General features: G+C 37.7%; 1 long non-coding RNA gene across 1 annotated transcript in view; it reads right to left on the bottom strand.

The window, feature by feature from the left end:
- LOC102986373 (uncharacterized) overlaps positions 1-23,179 on the bottom strand; it is a 161,223-nt gene that overhangs the window by 36,221 nt on the left and 101,823 nt on the right. The window contains exon 2 of the long non-coding RNA XR_448108.2: positions 15,766-15,938. This is a non-coding gene — a long non-coding RNA (uncharacterized lncRNA). The remainder of the gene's footprint in view (positions 1-15,765; positions 15,939-23,179) is intronic.

Here is a 23,179-nt window from a genome sequence, read left to right as displayed (position 1 = left end):
TTTTTAGCAAACTAGAAAAAGTGTGACTTTTAAAGACACAAAGAAGAGGACAACAGTGTCATCCATTGTTCCACAAAAGCAAATTACATAGGGACAAGAGTATAAAAAACTGGGGCTTTTGTTCTCTCATTTGTTGCAAAGGAAGCACGGTTACATTGGCAAAAACAGCCCTGCACTTTCATTCAATGGAAAGAAATCAGAAAGTTCTCTGGAACAGGTTTGTGCTTAGTGGAAAATCATGTCCTGGTACAAAAGTAATAGCATTGTAGATAAATAACCATTTATAGCTTTTTATCTTAGTTAAACTGTTATCTCCCAGTCTGTAAAAGATAATTTGGGTTTGCTGTAGAGCTTTTTTTAAGAAAACACTCTGCCTCTTATGAAATCCATCTCCCCAAGCTTTGCTCAGGAGTTTGCAGGCATTCTGCCAATATCTTGGGAAGAACATCTCTGAAAAGCAGGCTGTTAGCCCTGAGTAACATCTCCCTCGGTTGAATTGTATTTTCCTCGCCTAAACAGCAGGTAGGGTTTGAAAGCAAGAGGATGTCCCTGCAGAGAACTTCTGGGCTTTCCATCATTGAAATCTAAAGATATGCTTTAGGAAAAGGCAGAACTGAGGCATCCAAATCAATTTAACACTTAATGGGACAATTGCAGAAACACTGTAACAAAACAGCCCATAAAGCACTAGATTACAAACTTTCTGCACAGTGAAATGGCCTCAAGACGGGTGAGCTGAAAGCCACGTATTAAAATCCTTCACAGAGATTCCTAAAATTAAAGTTTACTCCATTACTATTTTATCCTCAAGAGAAGAGTTTTAAGGGTTTACCAGCTCTTGGGTTTTGCTATTACAAAGTTGAAATAAAAAGTTAAATATAGGGGAACTGCATATGATAATATTTCTTTTTTATTGTGTTGAAATACACATAACATAAAACTATCAGTCATTTTTAAGTATACAGTTCAGTTGTATTATGTATATTCATATTGTTGTACAACCATTTCTACCATCCATCTCCAGAATACTTTCCTTTTAACAAAACTGAAACTCAGTACCCATTAAACAATAATTCCCCATGACCCCCTCTCCCCAGCCTCTAGCAACCACCATTCTACTTTCTTTCTTTCTTTTTTGTTTCTCTCTCCTTTTCCCTCATGTCCCAGCCCTTGGTACCCACAATTCTAGTCTCTGTTACCATGAGTTTGTTTTGTTTTGTTTTGTTTTAACATATACCACATTTAAGTGGGAACGTGGAATATTTGTCTTTCTGTGTCTGGTTTATTTTACTTAGCATAATGCCCTCTAGATTCATCCGTGTTGTCGCATTTGGCAGGATTTCCTTCTTTTTTAAGGCTGAATGACATTCTATTGTTTAAATACATATATCATTCTACAATACGTATATATACCTCATTATCTTTATCCATTCATCATCAATAATATTTCATACTACAAAATGCTTTTCGTTTTTAGAATTTGCATTATGGTATCAGCTATCACTATTCATATTAGCAATGAGTATAAATGACTGCAGATTCCCCTAGCAAAATACTTACCAGCCCTTCTCTAGATACAATAGGATTCCACCCCCACTAATAAATGGAGATTTCACAAATCATAAGGTGCACAACCTAGCAGAATATGGCCGGGGAGATCTTAAGATCAAGTACAATTATTAAACAGGCAGAACCAAAAGGCTCCGTGCATATACATACATGGTAAACAGCCACGATATAAACAGTCGGCCCCAGAATTCTGTTGTTTCCCTGTATCTTGCATACTCTTTGCAGTTTGCTCTGAATCACTGTTTCAAAAAAAAAAAAAAAAAAAAAAAAAAAAATCCCAGTGATTCGTTCTCCTCTAATCTTAGTAGAAAACATTTCCATACCAAAGTGGACTTTATTTTTCCTTCCACTCTCAGGCAGCATGGAGTAAGAGACAAAGTGGGAAGCCTCCTTGCTAATCCCTCCTCTGCTAAAAAAAAAAAAAAAAAAAAATCCCAGTGATTCGTTCTCCTCTAATCTTAGTAGAAAACATTTCCATACCAAAGTGGACTTTATTTTTCCTTCCACTCTCAGGCAGCATGGAGTAAGAGACAAAGTGGGAAGCCTCCTTGCTAATCCCTCCTCTGCTTCAAATTACCTCCAAGACCATGAGTAAGTCATTTCTCATCTAAGCCTGCCTTCCTTCATCTGTAGGGTGTGGGGGCTGAGCAGGAAGATTTCTAAAGTCCCTTCGAACTTGAAGGTTCTGTGACAATATAGAGCTGTTCCCAGGTGCCTGGCAAAACTCCTAGTGTCTGTCTCTGTTGTTTCCCAATGTACATTTAAATTATGAGTCCCTCAAGTAAATTTCAATAAAAAGACTCCTTAACCAGGGTTAATTGCAAGTTTTAAAAGGGGGAAGGGGAGAACCCACACAAAGGATTGTTGACAGCTCAGAAACTGCTACCAGGATTAGAATCACTACTTTTGTCTTGCCAAAATTCCTCTTGAAGTCACACAGGCCAATCCTTTTAATAAAAGAGGCAGGTTCAGCTGGAATTGTCATACCCAGACTAACAATGGTGGAAATTTGAAGGCACTGTTAAGTTGCTATCACATGAAATTGAAGTTTTCTGTCTTTTATCTAGTATTACCAGCATCTCTTGCTAGGAGGCAAAACCAGAAACAATAAACTTTTAAGCAGGAAAAAAAAAGTGTTTATTTAAATCCAAGAAACATCTATTGCCTACCCTCAATATTCTCCAGGCTCAGGGTCACACTAAGAGATCCATAGGCCCCAAATCCCCTTACTCTGGACATCATGTCCTACATCACATCAAACACATTAATATGCATTGACATCTCATCCTGAATACATCATCTTTCTTTAAAGTGCAAGAGGATATTTATCATCTTCTTTTTGAAATTGTCTTATTTTGAGGTTTCTTTCTCTTGTTTTGTCACCTATAATTTCTATTTTCAGATCTTAACATTTAATCAGCTTTTTAAATATTTCACACCTCTGGTGTCCAGTGAATTAATATCACCATGATCCATCCTATGTTCAACATTCTTCTGAAAATACACCAGGTCATCAGAACTGGGCCACAAAGTAATGGCCCAATCGTGATGCCTCCTCCAGATACCTCACAGGCCAGCTACATCTCCTGTACCTGACTTACTCTGGAGTTACCAAAGCCATCAGGCTGGGTTTCAATTTGAGGTCAGGGCCCCTAACCTCCTGGATAATCAAATTCAGGAGAAGAAACAGAAGTAAATGAAAGTTTCCCTTCAGAATATCAGTTTGAGAACCATTCAAATATGGCCTTAGGACTTTATACCTTCCTAGAAGTTGGTTCTTCCTGTGTCACTATAGTCTGACCTTTGCAATGGAGCTTTGCCCATATGCTGTGGCTGTAATGAAATGGTGTTTGCTTCAGGTTCTAAGGATGGGAGCTTTCAGGGAAAGCAGCCTGGCACCTGGGAAGGCAGGGATTGTAAACCCGAAACTTTGGACTGTACTTGGCTTTGGAAAAAAATCAGTCTGCCAGAACAGAGATCTTCTGTACTCCGACACCTGGTATCTAATCTAGAAAACATTCTAATTGTTCTCATTTTTTTTCCATGACAAAATACTAGCTGTTGCCTCAAGAGAGGGAAGAAAATCCCAGATAATCTTGATTACAGGGTAAAGGATTCATTTAGGACAGCAGCTCTTATTCGGTGTTGTTTTAGACATCAAGAATGTATTTCACTGAAGCTCTCCTTGAGCACTTCAAAACAAAATCACCTTGAGCCTTCATGAAATGAACCAAGTCAACAGAGTCCATTGATAACTGAAAAGCAAATCTGTTCAGGAATATGCAGTTTAGAATCATATATATGAGAAGTTTCTCCTTAAAGTGTCCTAGACCGCTGGTAAATGCTACACTCTTCCCAAGTCTTCCCTGGCCAAGGCTTGTTAGCACCCAGAGATGCCCTAGGTGCTTAGAGATGTTCCAAGGTAAATGGATCTTCTTTCCCTAACCGACAACCAGAAGGCATGCCTGACAGTGGAATAAAATATGTAAAATCCATACTTTCCTCAAATATCTAAAACATATGATCTCCATCCCAGAGAGGGTGGCTCTAGGAAATGATTTTGGGGGGACAGAGGATAAAATGATCTCCATAGTTATATTTGTTTTCCACTGATAAATCTGCCTTCTTCCTTTATCCAGGATAGAGGGAAATGGCAGAGAAGGGATGAGGGTATTGGCAAGGGACTTTGCCAGCCCACAAAGCTCTTCTCTTTTTTTAGGAGTACTCACTGCAAAGAAAGGTTATTTGTGAAAGAAACTAAACAAATTTCAGTTATTTCTATTTCTTCTGCCTACTCTTGGATGAAGGTCCTAGTACACATATCCATTTCTATGTTTCAGAAGTGTGCTGCCTGGCCTTTTCCAGAGTTATGTATTAGACCATAGGAGAAACTAATAGAAATTTCTTCTATATTTTTCTTTTACTGTCTTACTGACCTTATTGTCAGTGTATCAGTATGGTCAGTATGGTCTTGCTGACCTTATTGGACTTGGGGCCTGTCTGACTAATGTGATTCCTAGGTGTCTCCATCCCATGTATCCCTGGTGGGCCAAGGAACAGTATCTGAGATCCTGGGAGATATGGCTTTAGGGAAACTAGCAACTCTGTTCAGGAGAGGAATGCCCAGAGGTGTCCCCCAGAAGTCCCCACCTGTGGCCCAACCTATCCCTGCAGGGCCCAGACCCCGGATACTGACCCAGGGAGCCTGGGGGCCAAAGCAGTATGATAAACGCATGCGCAGTTTGCGCCCCCCACCCCAACCCCGCACCTGCACTCAGACATCCAGGAACTCCAGGCCTGTGCAGACCGGTGTCAGCTCAGTGCATCAGGCCATCTTTCTAGGGCCAGCGGTTACCCCTACTGCACTCCTGATGCAGAGTGGGGAAGGTCATTTGAGCCAGTCCCTCTTATGGCCCTCTGCCAGGAAGATACACAGGGCCTTTGTGGGAGTCAGGTCTCCCAAGTGTCTCTCATCAGCAGACTTCCTGGCATTGCTAAGAAATTTCTAGAATTTAGAGGTGACTTGTTCAACCTCCCTTTCTCATGGGGGTGAGGTTTTTTTTCTTTTTCACTTGGAAACAAGTATCAGATAAAATAGTACTTTTCATCCCTGATTTAATAGCAAACAGATAGCAGTCTACACATCTAGTGAGTTGTTTTTTAAATCTTTCTAATTTACAGTCTTGTGTGGGTGTTGCTGATTTTGTGATATATTAACCGGGCCACCTCTTTTCTACTGATTGCAAGTTGAATTGGGCAAAATTCCTGGTAAAAACAAAACGCGGTAGCCCAGGGTATTGCAGTTTTCAAGTGGGATATGACAAAAAAACAGGTAAGAATATTCTCTAAGGAGAGGCCTATATTGGAAGAAAATTGAGTTAGTAGGCTTATTAGGATTTTTATTGAATTTTAAGAACTTTCTGATTTGTTTTGCTCTTAGGAAGGGCCCATCCACTGTCCTTTGAAAGTATATTATATAGTCTGTAACCATATCCTCCATGATTAACATTTTTGAGAGAGTTTAATTTTCAAATGGACTGGGGAGCTTACCACTGGGACTCTTTTTTCAAGAGTTAGGTGTTTCATGACCTGACTGTTACAAAAATTTTAGCTATTGTTCTGGCTTCTGATTAGAACTGTGTATAGAGCCCCCTCATTTTGATAAATATTTTCTCTTACTCATTAAGAAATTGAGGCTCAAAGTTATGAAATGACTAGCTACACTGCTACTTAGCAACAAGAGACAACTTCAGGAGTCCTTTCCATCACATGGTGATATTTAGATATATTTTAGTAATTTGCATTAATTTTATTAGCTCTTTGGAGGAAAGCTAAAGGTCTTTTAGTGAAGCTATTACTTTTATCCTCTAATGAGGTATTTGACAACCTTGAAATTAATTGCCCATTTATTCATTCAGCTGATGCTATTCCACCAAGAGATTCTAAGTAGCTAAGGAGGAGGGGAGTACAGTACATAAGCTGTGGTCTCACCTTCAAGAAGGTTGTAGTGTGGCAGGGAGATAATATACCTCAGGGCTGACTTACACACTGGACACAGTAGGCACTGTCTAGAGCCCGTGATAATTTTAGGGGTCATGAAATGTTTTAATTTCAACATCTTTTCAAATCAGAAGAAAAAATGAATACATCCAGTCTGGATTATGTTTGTCTTTATACCACATAGTCATAAAATATCATTTTTAGCACTTTTTAATGGAGAAAGAGTCCAGCAAAGACAAAAGTGCCCAACACCCATGAGAGTCATAGTATGGTTCTGGAAATACTACCCCAAACACAGAAAGCTGAATGCTTCCTTTGTCCCAGTTACCACCTCAGAAGCCTTATATATCTACCTTTTGTCTCCATTTCTGTATAGCACTTTTGGGAATTTTGCTTCAGGCTAATATGCCCTTTGCAGAGATTCAGCCCCAAAGATAGCTCTGGTGATTGACTAGTAGAGGGTGGTTTTCTGACCTCTGGAACCAAGTAGGCTTTCTGTACATGTATTCTAGAATTAAAACACCATGACCTTAAATTTATGCCATTTTATGACCTTGACAAAGCCTCTAAAACAGACTAATTTAAGATTTTCCAAACTGTATGATGAGCATAGATGTTCCTGGAAAATAAAGGGGTCTATTACCAAATAATTTGGGGAACTGCTATATATAACATACCCTGATCTTGTTGAGCATCAATGAGCATATTATAGGTTACCAGATTCCCAACTGTAAAGAAACCTGGTTAACTTTGTTTAATCCAGCATTTTCCAAATTTATTTGAACACAGAGCCCTTTTTCAAGAATGTTTATTAACATTTCATGGGAAACTAATGTGCCTTGGAACATAATTTGAGAAATACTGGTCTATACCAGGCATTGGCAACCCTTTTATGTAAAGGGCAATATCATAAATATTTTAGGTTTTATGGGCCAGATAGTCTCTGTCAAAAGTACTTAACTGTTCAGGAAGGTAGCTATAGACATTACATAAACAAATGGGTGGCTGTGTATTCCAACACAACTTACAAAATAAGCAGAGGAATGGATTTGGCCCAAGGGCCCTAGTTTGCCAACCCGTGGTCTATACCTTCCACTAAAACCTTTCAGAATAGCTATAGCTCCACCTAGAAAGGTTCCAAAGCCATCTCAACACATGCAATAGTCAAAAACAACCAATCCACCCTAAACTTTTATTTAGAAAGTATCTTTTTTGGCCTAAAACTAAAATCAACCTAAATAAATATCTACTCTTTTCATCAAAGGTCTTAAGAGTGTTTGCCAAAAGACATGGAGGATAGTCATTAAAAAATAAACAGTGGATATCACAGGATGCAGGACTACAAGGGATTTTTGTTTTCTTAGTTGTACTTTTCTGTCACATTTTTGTAATCAGAACAAAAACAACAAAAAGATATTTTTAAATAGTTCAATATTTTTCAAAGTCCTTCTTTTGTCTTAACAAACGTGTCACCTCCTATTTGATGGCACTTGATGGTTCCCAATGCCTTATAAGGTCTTTATCTCATATGCCCCTCGCAGTTCCCCTTTTAACTAAAACAGGACAAATATAGGTTCTGCTGTCAGCTTTCCTCAGTCTGTTCTCCATGTTCTCACTCTCTTTTATGATTTAAATTTTCCTCTTTATGGCTGTTTTCTAAATGTATATTCCTACATCTGATCCAGGTCCCCTTATCAGAATCACCTTGGAATTTATTAAGTATGTAGATCTCTAGCTCCACCTGAAACCGAATTAATCAAAACTCTCAAGGATAGAGCCTGAGTGTATTCTGAAAAGTCCACAGGAATTCAGATGGAACTCCTGTTTAAAAGGAAACAAAACAAAACAAAAACAAAAAATGCTTCTCTTGAAAGACTTAATTGTGTGGTATAACATTTTTTTCTTGGCTTGTTTTTTGCGCCATATTCTTAAAGGCTTATTTAAAAATATGGCTTATTTATCTTTTCATACTCTTTATAAGTAGTTACCAATTCTAATGCCCATTGACACACAAGATGGATCCCATTTTAATCAGCAAGACAAATAAATATCCAGTAAACTTAAAAATGTATTTGCATTTGCTCATTCTGTTTTCTTACCTTCCTTATATTTTGCAATCCATTACATTTAGGTTTCTTTCTTCTGCCACACCACTGTTTTTTCAAAGGTCATCAACAGCCCTTTGGTTGTTAAATCCAAGAGACACATAAGTACTCATTTTTTGTGTTCTCTCTCTAACTTTTCACATTGATAACCATTTCCTCTTCTTGAAATGCTACTAATTGCTATCCTCCTAAATACCCACAGATACTGCTTGTTCATACCCCAAACTGAGCCCAGCCTCATGGCCACAAATGTATACTTCCTGCTTTGCCCCCTCTCTATCTGAATGATGCCACCATCCACCTTGTTCCCAAGTAGTTACCTTAATTCACCCTTTTGCTTATTCCATCCACTTTATACAAAATCACCAATTACCCACATTTCAAAACAAAAGACTCTAAAAACACAGATTTTTCCATAACTTACTTGGCAGCAAAACCTGCTCTGACTTGATGGAGAGTTATTAACTTGATGGAGAGTTATTAATTCATCTCATTTATTGTGAATATTTGTATGATTTACTGTGGAGATATTGATGTCTTGATTAGTGTCCAGACCTCCCTGAGTGTACTATGTAGTATATTTTGTATACATCATATTACCTTTCAAGAAATATCCAAAAACTTCTTAAATCCAAAAAACATTTTTGGTCTCAGCAAATCCCGGGGATTATGAACTTGTACTTCCCAAAGAGCTCTAATCTCCTCTCATTCTCTCCATCTCCGTCCCCCTTGGATAAAGCAACTATCAGCTGTTGCTGGATTGCAGTAACAGCTCCCCAACTATTACCCCCGTTCTCACTCTTGCCTCCTCAAATCCGTTTTCCACCTAAAGCCAAAATAATCATTATTTTTTTTTAAATGCAAATCTTCTCCCTTACTAAAGCCCTTTCATGTCATGTTTTGCTTCTAGCATAAAGTCTAAATTTAGAGCATGACCTGGAATTCCCCAGATGATCCAGCCCCTGTCTAAATCCTCAGCCTTATTTCTCATCATCTTCTGCCCCCAACTCAGCCATAACAAAAGCCTTCTAGTTCCTCCATGTCCTGCTGTCTTTCATGTTTAGTCTTGAAGTTGGACTCAGTAAATATTTGTTGACTGAATAAATAAAATCTAACTTACTAACTTTCTGGACTATTAAGGGAGACCTGACAGGTGTCTTCTCTGAGCAGATTCCCGTTATTTCTTATCATTCTCCTTTTGAGAATAATTATGATGGATGGGAGGGAGAGGTAGCAATGACTATAGCTAATAGTATTAGTGAATGAAAATAATGGTATGGACAGGAGCAAACTAAATGTTATGACCAAATACAAATGTTCCATTACCCTAATGACATTTCAAAAATATTTCCTGGGCTTCCCTGGTGGCGCAGTGGTTGCGAGTCCGCCTGCCGATGCAGGGGACACGGGTTCAGGGGACACGGGTTCGTGCCCCGGTCCGGGAAGATCCCACATGCCCCGGAGCGGCTGGGCCCGTGAGCCATGGCCACTGAGCCTGCGCGTCCGGAGCCTGTGCTCCGCAACGGGAGAGGCCACAACAGTGAGAGGCCTGCGTACGGAAAAAAAAAAAAAAAAAAATTTCCTGGCATTTGAGCCATTTTCTACGAGTTGCTTCTTTAGCTAGCATTTAACATTCACAGTAGTTGTACCTCTAGTTAACATCGTTAAACATCTGCCATGCACATAACACTTTCTATACACTGTGTAAATTATTTATAATCCTTGAAAAACACATAAGGTGGGTACTGTTATCTCAGTCTTAAAGATGAGGAAACTGAGGCTTATAGAGTTTGATGGATTCTCCCCAAGGTCACAGATTCAACAAGTGGCAGAAATAGGATTTGAACCCAGTCCTCTTCATCTTCAAAACCTTCTTCTCTACTTGGGACTTCCCTGGCAGTCCAGTGGTTAAGACTCTGCACTTCCAACGCAGGGGGCTCAGGTTTGATCTGGTCAATATCCCACATGCCGTGGGGCGTGGCCAAAAGAAAAAATCTTCTCTACTACTCCACACTGTCTTTCAGCTCAGTGAAAACTGGCCATACTGCTGGGCAAGCCTGAAGTGATGAGTCATGGGGAACAGGGAGGGAAACTAATGAGAGAAACACATGGGAAAGAGAGTAAACAGGAAAGGAGAAGGAAAAAGCATAGAACTCATAAACTCCTTAATTATAAAGATATCCGTCTACATTGTAAATTCTGTCAAGGAAGGGTCCAGTTATTTTACTTTATCTCTCACGCTGCGTCGGACAGGGCAAGGAAAGAATGGAAACTTAATGAAGACTTATGAATTGATATGAATTGACTACTTATTGGTAAGATGTTGACTAAGTATCATAACATTAATCACTCCCTACTTTCCCCCACCTTTCAAATAGAGTGTAGTTGAGGTCAGAGGGAAGGTGTGGTAGGTACAGTGAGGCTTATCAGTAGAAGGCATTTTAATGCCTGTAAAGATCTCATTAAACTCTCTGACCTAAGATACTGTTTGAAAAAGTGCTGATTGCCAATAAGCCAAAGTCCTGTGTTTGACTTTCAAGGAACAAGTTGGATTTCTATCAATGAACTGTTTAGATACTGGATCTTATATTCACAAATATTTATTAAGCACTTACTATAAGCAAGGCAATGAGTAGGCATTATGCATGGAAACATCCAAACATCCAGATGTATACAACTGAAATGACTAAGCCTTAAAACGTCATTTCGTTTGCCTAAAAATTCCAAAGACCTTCTACAGAGAGAAAAAAAAGCCATCTTGGTTACTGCAACTCTCATGTCATTCTTGACTAAACACTTCCAAAGAAGCATTGTAAAAATCTCATTTTCCTGCATAGATAATAGTGTGTCTGAATTCTGGTTCTTGGTGGGAAAGCTGCTATGTACGGTCTATCTCTGGAAGGAAAAGCCTCCTGCTCCTTCAGAAAGTCTCAATGAGGACAAAAAGCTTCTGTCTGGAGTGTGTATGTGTTCATTTGTGTGTATTGATTTTTAAATATTGTAGAACAAGATGAGTCCCAGGAAAATTCAAAACTAAAGAAGTCATATGAAAAAAGAAGAAAATTGTGGTATTTGGAGAAGTTAGAAGGGAGCCAAGGCTATGTTAATCTGGTGCCTATGATGTGCTTAAACCAGGATTTTTACAGGGCTGTGGAGCCAGAAGGAGCTTGCCATTTTCCTGGTGGTCACTGGAAATTAGAGTACTTTATACCTTAGCCAGGGAACAGAAGCAGGATCCAAAGAGAGGACATTATAAATGCTTAGAGATGGAGGATATGGTATAGGCAACTGGTCCAGTGGTTCCTAAATCCTGTTGCCATCAAAAACACCTGACCGAATGTATAGCACAGGGAACTCTACTCAATGCTCTGTGGTGACCTAAATGGGAAGGAAATCCAAGGAAGAGGGGATATACGTACATGTATGGCTGATTCATTTTGCTGTACAGCAGAAACTAACACAACATTGTAAAGCAACTATACTCCAACAAAATATATATATATAAATTATATTTTAAAACACCTGAAACAATTATTTTGGTTTTTTTGTTTGTTTTTAATTTTTTTCTATTCTTTTTCAAATTCTTTTCCCATTTAGGTTATTACAGAATATTGAGCAGATTTCCCTGTGCTATACAGTTGGTCCTTGTTGGTTATTTTAAATATAGCAGTGTATACATGTGGGCTTCAGTAGTTGTGGCATGCGGGCTCTAGAGAGTGGGCTCAGCAGTTGTGGCACACAGGCCTAGTTGCTCTGCTGCATGTGGGATCTTCCCGGACCAGGGCTTGAACCCGAGTCCCCTGCATTGGCAGGCGGATTCTTAACTACTGCGCCACCAGGGAAGTCCCTATTTTTTTTTTTTTTTTAGATTCCACATATAATTGATATCATATGATATTTGTCTCTCTCTGCCTGATTTACTTATCATGATAATCCCCAGGTCCAACCATGTTGCTACAAATGGCATTGTTTCATTCTTTTTTATGGCTGAGTAATATTCCATTGTATATATGGGAAAAAATAAAGTAATTATTTGAAATAAATAAATAAATAATAAATTCAAACTCATTAAATTCTTGATCATGTTAAAAAAAATAAAATACTTTCTCCTGTGGTAAAAACAAACACACACAGAAAAACAGCTGAGAAGCTTCCTAAAAATCAAAGACTTGGGTCCCAACCACATGCCTAGATTTTCCAATGGGTAGGAAGGAGCTGGGAATCTGCTCCATCAAGCCCCCTAGGTGATTATGAAGATAAAAGATGACAAACAATGACAGATGTCAAATTGTGAGTATTTATTTTACCATAAAGTAGGGCTTTTCAGAAAGAAAGAACTCCATGACAGGTTGAAGAAGTCAACTCAGAGGAGAAGGGTATAACAGAGATTTTAGCCTCAGAAATATATTCCTATTACAGGGTCAGAAGTAACAATGTGTAGGCCCAAACCACCAGATGAGAAGTCCAGAGACCTGCATTCTTCTCTCTCCTAGGTATATGAACTCAAGGAAGTCACATGGCTACTAGCTAACTACTTAAATAAACTAAATAGAAACACCATGGCTAAACATAGGCATAACCAACATATTTAAAGTTGTCTGAGTCTTAGTTTTCTCATCTATAAAATGGGAGCACTCATATGAATCCCCGAAAGACTAATTTTCTCATTGCAAAAGTAGAATTGAAAGAAGTTCTTTTTCCTCTTAATTAAAAAAGAAAAAATAAAAGCAAGCAACTTTGTCTTGCTCCTGTCTTCCAGAGATGCTATGGGGAAGAAAGTGGAGGCTCTCTATTTAGAGAGAGGGTTTGTGTTACATTTTCTCACCATTCTGGCTCAACTCATTTTACATTAAAGTGGGAAAAGAGTGAATGTTATGGGTTGAATTGTGTTCCCCCAAAAGATATGTTGAAGTCCTAACTTCCAGTACCTGTGAATGTGACCTAATTTGAAAATGGGGCATTTGATTTAATCAAGTTACGATGAGGTCAGTCGGGTGGGCCATAACCCAATATGACTGGTGTCCTTATAAGAAGAGAGAAATTTGGACACAGACATGCACAGAGAGGAGAATGTCCTATCAAGACATTGACATGGAAGGAGAAAACCATGTGATGACGGAAGCAGAGACTGGAATGTTGCAGCTGCAAGCCTGGGAGCACCAAGGATTGACAGCCACAACCAGACACTAGGAAGAAGCAAGGACTGAATTCTACCCAGACTCTCAAGCGAGCATGGCCCTGATGACACCTTGATATCAGTCTTTTAGCTATTTCTGTTGTTTTGAGCCTCCCAGCACTTTGTATTGGCAGCCCTAGGAAACTAATGCAGTGAGTGAAGTGCCCTATATCCTCAACACAGCCATGTCTCTTCTCAACCTATCAGAAAAGAAAGAGAACTTCCATCCATCTTGGCAGACACAATAGCAGTGATACAGTTTGGGGGCATGTCCTGATGCTGAGAGGGATACCCATCAACCATCAACCCTTCCCTGGGTATAGTCCCAGCACCTGGAGTAGCATCACAATGAGGGTAACCAAGCAAGCCAAAGATGGGCTGGCAGCGACAGCATAGCTCTCCAATCTATTAAAAGCAAAACTAATGAAACACAGTGTTAAAACCTGTAGCACCCATTCATTTCAAATTTGGTATTAGTACCTAAAAGGCACTCAGCTTTGTATTTAAGGCCCATAAACTTCACATACTTTATGGGACAGTTTGGTGACTAAAAGTTCATTACAAAATAGCATTTGCTTGGGAAAACCAGGGCCTCATGAAGGAATTTGTGCCAGAACACCTTCCCAAAATATTGCCCTGCAGTGTTGTCATGAAGATGAACTATTAAAATAGTGGGTTTGGGGCTTCCCTGGTGGCGCAGTGGTTGCCCGTCCGCCTGCCGATGCAGGGGAACCGGGTTCGCGCCCCGGTCTGGGAGGATCCCACATGCCGCGGAGCGGCTGGGCCCATGAGCCATGGCCGCTGAGCCTGCGCGTCCGGAGCCTGTGCTCCGCAACGGGAGAGGCCACAACAGAGGGAGGCCCGCATACCACAAAAAAAAATAAATAAATAAAATAAAATAAAATAAAATAAAATAAAATAAAATAAAATAAAATAGTGGGTTTGTAAACCAAAATCGTTACCTCAACATAGGTATTGCTGATGGTTTCTTATCAACATAGTCTTGAATAATAAAAAGAAGGTTTTTTATTCCCATTAGTTCACTGGTGGAAATTAAATAATAGGGCCAAGAAAAGCAATATATATTGTCACTGTCAGATATGCAAATAGAGCATATGAAGAACTATCTCCATTAACTTGCTGTCTGCCCAGAGAACCAGGCCTTTCGTCTGACATCCATCCCCTCCAGGTTAATTGGGGAGGCTGCTTGTTTAAAGAGCCTAGCAATTATTCTGAGGAACTGACTAGCCAAATCTATTCCAGTTGATTATGAGTGAAAATACAGAGCTTAACTCTTCTCTGAAAACAAAAAAAGCATGTTTTGAAGGTGGGGGGAAGGAAATCTGAATTCTGCCCAACGCTTGATGCTGACATTTAATACTGTCAAGAATATTAAATTGTCTCATTCAAACTGCTTTTTAAAGCCATATATTACAAATCGGTGAGCTAGGCACTCAATACAATACAGTTTCTGTACTAGCCAGGGAATTCAATGATTCTGAAACATTCTAGGCTCGTGGTCTATTTCACTGTCCCTGTAGAATCTCCTGATTAAGTGAGGAAGCCTAGGAATACAGGCATGAAAAGAAGATTTCATTTTTAGTTGTTGCCTTTGGCAAAAGTTCTCTGCCTAGATGGAGGGAATTTATTCTAAAAAATCGGAGTTTTCTTTTCTGCCACATAAAGAAATAAAAATAGCAATGGCCTCGTAAATTATCATTCCTCAGTGTCGGGATATCTAGTTCTGGAGCCGATTGTTAGGTGAGGGCTGTTACAAAGTCACTCTGAAGGCAAGAGTCCCCTGCCTATTTCCTTACACTAAAATGACAACCGGGAACAGATGAAGAGGCCTTTGGGCAAAAACATTTTTCCATGAACAGGTACAAGTTTCAGAGAAAGGCAGAGATGACATAGACTTTCTCATCATTATCATACACCTCCCTTCCACCAGCAAAATTCTCAGCGTCAAGAGTACTCACACGCCTCTTGTACCATTCCTAAAGGATGTCAGACTCTTATGAGCTCCACATGTGTAAATGCTGGGGCCGCTTTCTCCCTACTCCCCGAAGCCACCTTGCTGGTGAGCCTGCTGAAAGAGGCTCAGAATGGGTCAGGATTGGTGATTTGGTGTGGTCACATCCACCCTATCTCCACATTTTGCTCTAATTGACCTAAATTCAGAGAAATTCAAGAGTTCAACACACTGGATCTTGGCATCCCCACTGTTGCATTTATTCTGATCTTAATGGTTCCCTTGCATGCTGGACTGAATTCTAATATGACCCCCAGGATTTCCTTCTCTGTTCCCCAGGACTGTGAATATGATGGGATATCATGTCCATGCTTATGTTGCTTTACATGGAAAAAAAAAAGGGGGGGGGGACTTCGCAGTGCAATTAAGTTTAGGGAAGTTACCTTGAAATAGGGAGATTGTTCCAACGGTCCTATTCCAATCACGTGGGCCCTTTCAAAGCAGAGAGTTGTATCCAGTTGGTAGCAGAAGAAGCAAGAGAGATTCAAAGGGTTAGAGGGATTTAATATGAGGGAAGTTCTCCATTGCTGAGTAGAGGGGATCACAGGCCAGGCACCTGTAAAAGGCACAGGGATATAGTGGTGAGCCCAACAGGTAAGATCTCACAGTTTACGTACTAGTGTGATCCTTCCTTACAGGCTAGAGTCATTCCATAAGATATGTTGATTTATTGCAGTTTTGAAGTTATCTCAAGACTTTGAGTCATAATAACATTACCCCCAAAATGTATGGAAATTTGATCAACATTATTCTTGCATCAAAGAACAGCAAGCACTGCCTTTTACATCTGATAGCTAAGATTTAATATTTCTTTTGCAAGAGAAAAGAACAAAAGTAGTAACTTTTATGTGGCAATGAAGTGTTCATATTATACCTCAGTGAGTTAATGAAAAAAATCACTTCGTTTCAGAGATTTGGGTAATTAATCCACAAAGAGAAAGCAAGGCTGTGGCCGAGGCTGGGAGTACTCTGGAAGTACATGAACAATTTGCTATTTAGATCTCAGACTCACTATGCCTCCTGGTTAAACAGGAAAAAAAAAAAACCCTTAACCTTCCATTGGAAGCAAGCCCTGACTCTCCCTGGAGACCATTTTGTAACTCAAATGAACTCATTCAAGAGAACCACTGAATTTATCCCAATGGCAGTTTATCATAGAGGGTGTCAAGGCTGAATAGCATAATTGCATGAAGTGCCTGTCTGTATTGGACCAATCCAAATCCATGAGTTTTGTAAGGGAGAGCCCTTCACTGAGGCCTTGGCCTGACATTATCAATATCACTGTTTACAGCTTGTGCTGCAAAGAGGTAAATAAAAAGTGAAGCTAAAAAAAAAACAGAGTCTTCATTGAGTTTCCTCCTATTTACCAGTAATCCCACTGAGTGTTTTTTTGGATTGGCAAAACTGAGCTCTACATATTTATATTGGTAACATTTTCCAGTAGGTTCTACCAAAAGGTATCTGAGCACCTTGTGTTGTGAAATTCAGGGAAATGGAAAACATTAAAACAAATAAGCCTTGTCTCCCAGTACAGCCTCTGGAAAAGAAATTCTACCTTTCCAAGGGCATCAGCCTAAATGAGGCCTCAGTTCTTAAATTCTTTAATCAGTTGCCGTAGAAACCAGGAGAATGTGGTAAGTGCCTCCAGTTAGCAAGGTAATACAGTGATAGCTTTAATCACCTGTTACTGTCCAAATACACACTTGAGTGAAGGTGGAATTGGTATTATTCATTGTGAGTGATGTCCTGCATTTTCAGATCTTTGGCACTTAAATAAAATAAAAAGCCTTATCTCCTACAAGAGAAGGAAAAAGGAAGGAATGCTGGGTACACTGGGATTAGGAGTCCTTGTTTATTAGCCACTGGTGATTTATCTCAGCTGTAAAGCACTCAGAAAAAGTGGAATATAATCCTGTTCAACAAATTATGTATTGAATTCCTACTATGTGCAAGGCGTACGTGAAAACCAGTAACAGATTATATTTACTCTTATTTCTGGAGAGCACCAGGAAGTTTCCAAAATAAAATGATACACACCATGATCTAAATATGAAAATGGTGAGAGAAAAATGTTTTTCATTTATTTAATTTTACCAGAGGAAGACAGATATTGAGTGTATAGGTAAACAAAGGAATCATCCCATTGTAAAATTAAATCTTTGAGACCTCCAAAACATTTTATCATCCACTCAAAGTTACACATATAACTAAAAGTAAAGGTCATAGTTGTGGGTTCTGAAATCAGTCCCTCATTCCATCTGCAAGGAGATTTCACTCTTAACTAGCATCTCTAAATGAAGGCTCTGTTAGTTTTCAAAATTCTCACCTGTGTGTCCCTCTCTAGACTTATTCCAACCCTATTTGTGCCAAGATAATGATCCACTCTTCTATCGGGGCATTTAATTCTGAGCTATTAGAGTTGTTCACTTGTTGTTTGGGGTTTTTTTTCCCTCTCTCTCTTTTCTCATGTTCTTGCTCAAAGTCAACTCTTTATATACTATATTGCATCTTTTTTTTCCCCCTCTTTCCTCCCCCACTTTCCTTCTCCCTCTCTCCACCTCCCACCTAGATAGCCAGTGTTAAACATCTCCTTTCACCTTTCTCCATGTTCATATCTTGGACACATACAGGGGAGAGGTGAATCACTGTTTGTTTTACCAAAATGGTATTATATTGTATGCAAGAATTACATCTTCCTTTTCTCGCTTAACAGTACATAATATCCATTTGAATTAGGTGATATAGGTCTACCTTACTCTTTTAGTAGATTTATAATACTCTATGTTTTGAATATACCACAGTTTATTCACTCATTCCTCTATTAATAGTTATTCCCTTTGTTTTTCAGTATTGTGCCTCTTCAAACAGAGCTTCAAAAAACATCCTTAGAGACTAGGAATTTTACTTCTATGGCACAGAATCACGGGAATGAAATTGCTGAGTCTAACGGTATGTGTATTTTTTACTTAAAAAGTATTGCCAGAGTGCTTTCCGAAAAGTGCATTCTACCAATCATACATGAGAATATCCTCTTCCCCAGATTCCCACCTATCGTAGGTGTAATCTTCCTTTAAAACTTTTCAAACTGATGTGTAAAATGTTGTTTCTTTTAAATTTTTACTAGCATTTTCCTGACTAGTAAAAAAAAAAAAATTAAATTTTGTTTATTGCCCATCTGGACTTGTTCCTCTATGAACTATCCATTCAAATCCTTTGTCCATTTTCCTTGGGTGTGTTTTGTCTTATGGTTATCAATGTACAAACTCTTGGTTTATATTTCAGATAATAGCACTTTAACTGTCATCTGTGTTGCAAATATTTTTTCAACTATTGATTTTTACATATCACCACATACATTTTCTTGTTCTATTTTTTACATGTTGTGATTTAATTTATCTAGAATTTATATGATAAAAAATGAGGGTCAAATTTTATTTTCTCTCAGGTGGAGAGTCAGTTTTACCAACACCATTTATGAACTAAACTATTTCTTTTCCCATTGAATTAAAATACAATGTCTTTTTTTCCTGCCCCGATCAGTTTGTAATTTCTATGCTAGTAACTGCTTATTTAGATTATGGTAGCTTTATAGAATGCTTTATCATCTCTTATGCTTAATCCCCCCCTTACTATTCTTGTTTTCTTAATTTTATTAGCTATTCTAAATATTTATTATTTAATATGAATTTTAAATCATCTTGTCAAATTCTCCCCCCAAAATACCCTTATTGGCATTGTACTGAATTTACATATTAATTTGGGGAGCATGAGTGTTTTTACCATTTTAACTCTTCTCATCCAAAAATATGGCATATTGATCCATTTGTTCAGAGAATTTGATCTCTTTACATAACAATTTATGGTTTTTTCTACCATATAGGTCCTATATCTTTTTTGATGAATTCATTCCTAAGTATTTCATAGATTGTCACTATAGTAAAGGTAATATTTTTAAAATTTTCATTGCTAGGTAAGTGAAATTCTGAAGCTATTGCTTTTTTCATATCTGTCTTATCTCATCAATTCTGAAACACACATTTTAACATCTCTGAAAATGAGATGTACCCTATAATAATATCTTAATTATAATTGGCAACTTTTTTCCTTCTTGCGAGTATATAAAGTAATGGGATATCTTAAAATCCATGGCATTTTAGATTTTTTGAAATATGATATAGCAATCAATTTACCACATTTTCTTCTTACTTCTATTTGATATTACTAGAATTTCTTAAGTTTTCTAAATACATAATAATATCTCCAAGAAGATATAATTTTATCTCTTTTTTTTACAAATTTATACCAATTATTTCATTTTTTTGCTGAGGGTAAATATTGCTGTGTTGTTTTTATGTTTTGCAATGGTTAACATGAACAATTTTACTTTCTTGCTGTTGGCTTTTTAGAGGTCTTAATTATAGGTAAGTAATTTCTTTTCCTATTTCACATAGAGTTTTTATTGGGTATGTCTGACAAATATTAACAACTGCCTTCTAATAAAGTTTACCTTTATTAGTAAAAATCACATGATTTTTCTCCTTCAGCATATATAATTACACTACAAATTTTCATGATTTTGAACCATTCTTGCATTTTGGGGATTAATTCTACTCAGTAATAGTGTATTATTGTTTGTATTTTTTTGTTACAATGCTATGTTCAGTTTGATTATATTTTCATTTGAGTTTTTTTGCTATTGTATTTGTAAGATGGTTGGATTGCATTGTTTTATCTGTACTGTCTTTAGCAGGTGTTAAAATTAAGCTGGTTTTGTGAACTGTGGGAAGATTTACATCTTTTCCTATGATCTAGAATAGTTTAAATACTTGGATGGATGATTTCTAAGGATTTGATTAAACTTAACCACAAAGGCATCTAGTCCTATTAACTTCTTTAATGGCTTCTTTTTATTCATCTTTCCAGTATTTTCTAAAGCATTTAGTATACTAAAGTTTGTATACTTTCAGATCAATTTTAGTGATTTACATTTGTTATAACATCAATTTCCTCTGAGTTATCAAATGTGTTACCACACATTTTCTTAGTTCTTTTAGTCTCTTCCACAGCTGTAGTTATGACTCCTTTCTCCTTTCTAATCTTTCATATTTTGCTCCTTCTCTGTTTTTCTTTAATCAGGCTTACGAGAGATTTATCTGTTTTATTAATCTGTTTAAATAGCTGCATTCCATGTTTATTTATTTAACCTTTCTAGCTTTTTTGTTTATTTTCTATTTCATAAATTTTAGACTTTATATTTATTAATATATTCTGGTTTATTTTGTGTAAATTTTAATTTCTTAGGATAACTACAAGGTACCTTCATTTTTAATCATTGGTTAATAATGATGCCACTTAAAGCTATAAATTTCATCTGAGTGTAATTTCTTCTATGTTCCATAAATTTTGAGTTCTGTGTCCCATTTTTACTGCCTTGGAGATAGTTTGTAATTTCTGTTCTTATTTTTTTTTTGATCCAAGAGTTATTAAGAAATGTTTCTTAATGTCCAAATTTATTGTATAGCTATCAGGGAACATGAATTATAAAGTCTGCACCTTGGGTTTTAAGCTTTCTTTTTGGCCAGCCACATGATCAATTTCTGTAAATATTCCAGGGACATTTAAAAAAATTATACAATATTTAAAGGATGTAAGATTCTGTATTGGACTATTAATAGATCTTGTTACTTATATTACTCATTTCTTCTACATTATTGCTTTTGTTTACTTGATTTAATTTTGAATATGTATGTTAAAACCTCCCACGCTTTTACTTGGTAGTTTTTGCTTTATTTAGTAGCTATGCTGTTTGGTGCCTTCAAGTAAAAAAAAAAAAAAAAATGCAACTGAATAAAAATACATTTTCTGGTTTTGGAGATTTCAAAAGAGGTTCTGGTCACTGTTTGACCAATATCCAGGGCTTATGTTCACCCACAGAAAATATTCTACTAAGCATTGCAAGCAAGTTCAGCCGTATACTCCCTTCTATCAGAGCAACATAAGAAGTTTGACAAGAATGTCCTTATCTATCAGATTATTTTACAGTTACCTATGCTCTGGTGAATCAGTGTGTTTACTGGTTAAGACTGTGGGCTCTTAAGTCAGACTACCTGGTTTCTAAAATCTGGTCCTGTCACATAAATTACTTAACTTTGTTCAGCTCCATTTTCATGCCTGATAAATGGGAGATAATGCAGTGCACCTCAAAGCATTCTTGTAACAATCCAGTGAAGGAATCCATAGGAAACTTGGAGTCAGGCATGTAGTATACACTCAATAAATGTATACACGCAATAAAAATTGCCTGTTATATTATACTAAATTCTTAAAGCTCTCCTAAAACCATGTGTATAAATATTCTTTGAAAAGACCATGAAATTACATAAAAATGTAAATCAGCAATGGTATTATTAAAACAAACAAGAGCAATGCAAGTGCTTCCAAAATATAATTGTTATGTTAATATAATATAATTATGTTATATATAATTATAGAGAATAAAATTATATGAAATTATATACAATAAGACAATACCAAAAATTAAGTGCAAGTCCTTCGAGGACAGGGCTGTGCTCCATCCCACAGCAATAGATCCATAGTTCAAAAAAAGAGCTGGGAACACTGTAGAATAAAGCAAAATATATTTTTTTAATTTTCTGTGATTAAGTACTGTTCTCAGTAAAGTCTTGCTGAACTAAACAGAATCAAGATTCTAATTTATTATCTCATATCTCTGCTACAAAAGGATGCCTCTAAAATGTCTTATAAAAACACTTTTAAAAATATCACTTGGGCTTCCCTGGTGGCGCAGTGGTTGCGCGTCCGCCTGCCGATGCAGGGGAACCGGGTTCGCGCCCCGGTCTGGGAGGATCCCACATGCCGCGGAGCGGCTGGGCCCGTGAGCCATGGCCGCTGGGCCTGCGCGTCCGGAGCCTGTGCTCCGCAATGGGAGAGGCCACAACAGTGAGAGGCCCACGTACCACGAAAAAAAAAAAAAAAAAAATCACTGGAGTAGTATAAGATTTATCATCCACAAGCTAAAACACACACACACACACACACACACACACACACAAAACAGTAAATCAAAAACCATGAAACCTGACACACTTTGGAAGACATTTAAAACCCTCTGCCTCCATTTCCTAATATAAAGAAGAGGTTTTTTAAAAAAAAAAAAAATATATGGGAATGTCTCCATTTCCTTGGCACTTTGAATCCCTATGAGTCAATAACTTTTGCAGCATTATGCAAAGTGGTATAAAAAGAGAAAAAAGTGGGGGGGGAGTTACATCTCCTGCCTTGTATGAGTTTCAATCCTAGCTTCAGATTCCTGGCACACACTTAAAAACTTTTGTAAACCAACATGTAACGAGTACAATCTAACATAATGCAAATTGAGTACCTGAACACTGAGGGGAAGAAAATTGAAGACGCTATTAGCATGAGAGAAAATTCGCCACTGATCATCTGAGCTCCCTAACACGAGTAGTTTTAAGACTCTGGAATGCTTACAAATCACCAGCAGAACTTGTTAAAATGAGGATTTCAAGCTCCAGCTCCAGAGATTCTGATTCAATAGGTCTGTGAGGGGACCTAAGTATCAGAAATTTTATTAGACTCATAATCAGAGGAAGGACATAATGTCTCTTTTTTTTATCCTCTGGAAAATGAAACAACATAATGTTTAACATGGAAAGATATGGCATGGTCTTACTTCACCTTGATCTCCTCACCAGACAAATGGGGAAGAGGAGGAGAGATAGTTCCTGAAGACTCTTCTAGCTCTGTGATGCATGT

Source organism: Physeter macrocephalus, chromosome 6, assembly GCF_002837175.3.
Source record: "Physeter macrocephalus isolate SW-GA chromosome 6, ASM283717v5, whole genome shotgun sequence".
NCBI classification, from domain to species: Eukaryota; Metazoa; Chordata; class Mammalia; order Artiodactyla; family Physeteridae; genus Physeter; species Physeter macrocephalus.
Note: the sequence above shows the minus strand (reverse complement) of the source record. Positions and strands in the feature narration are given on the sequence as shown.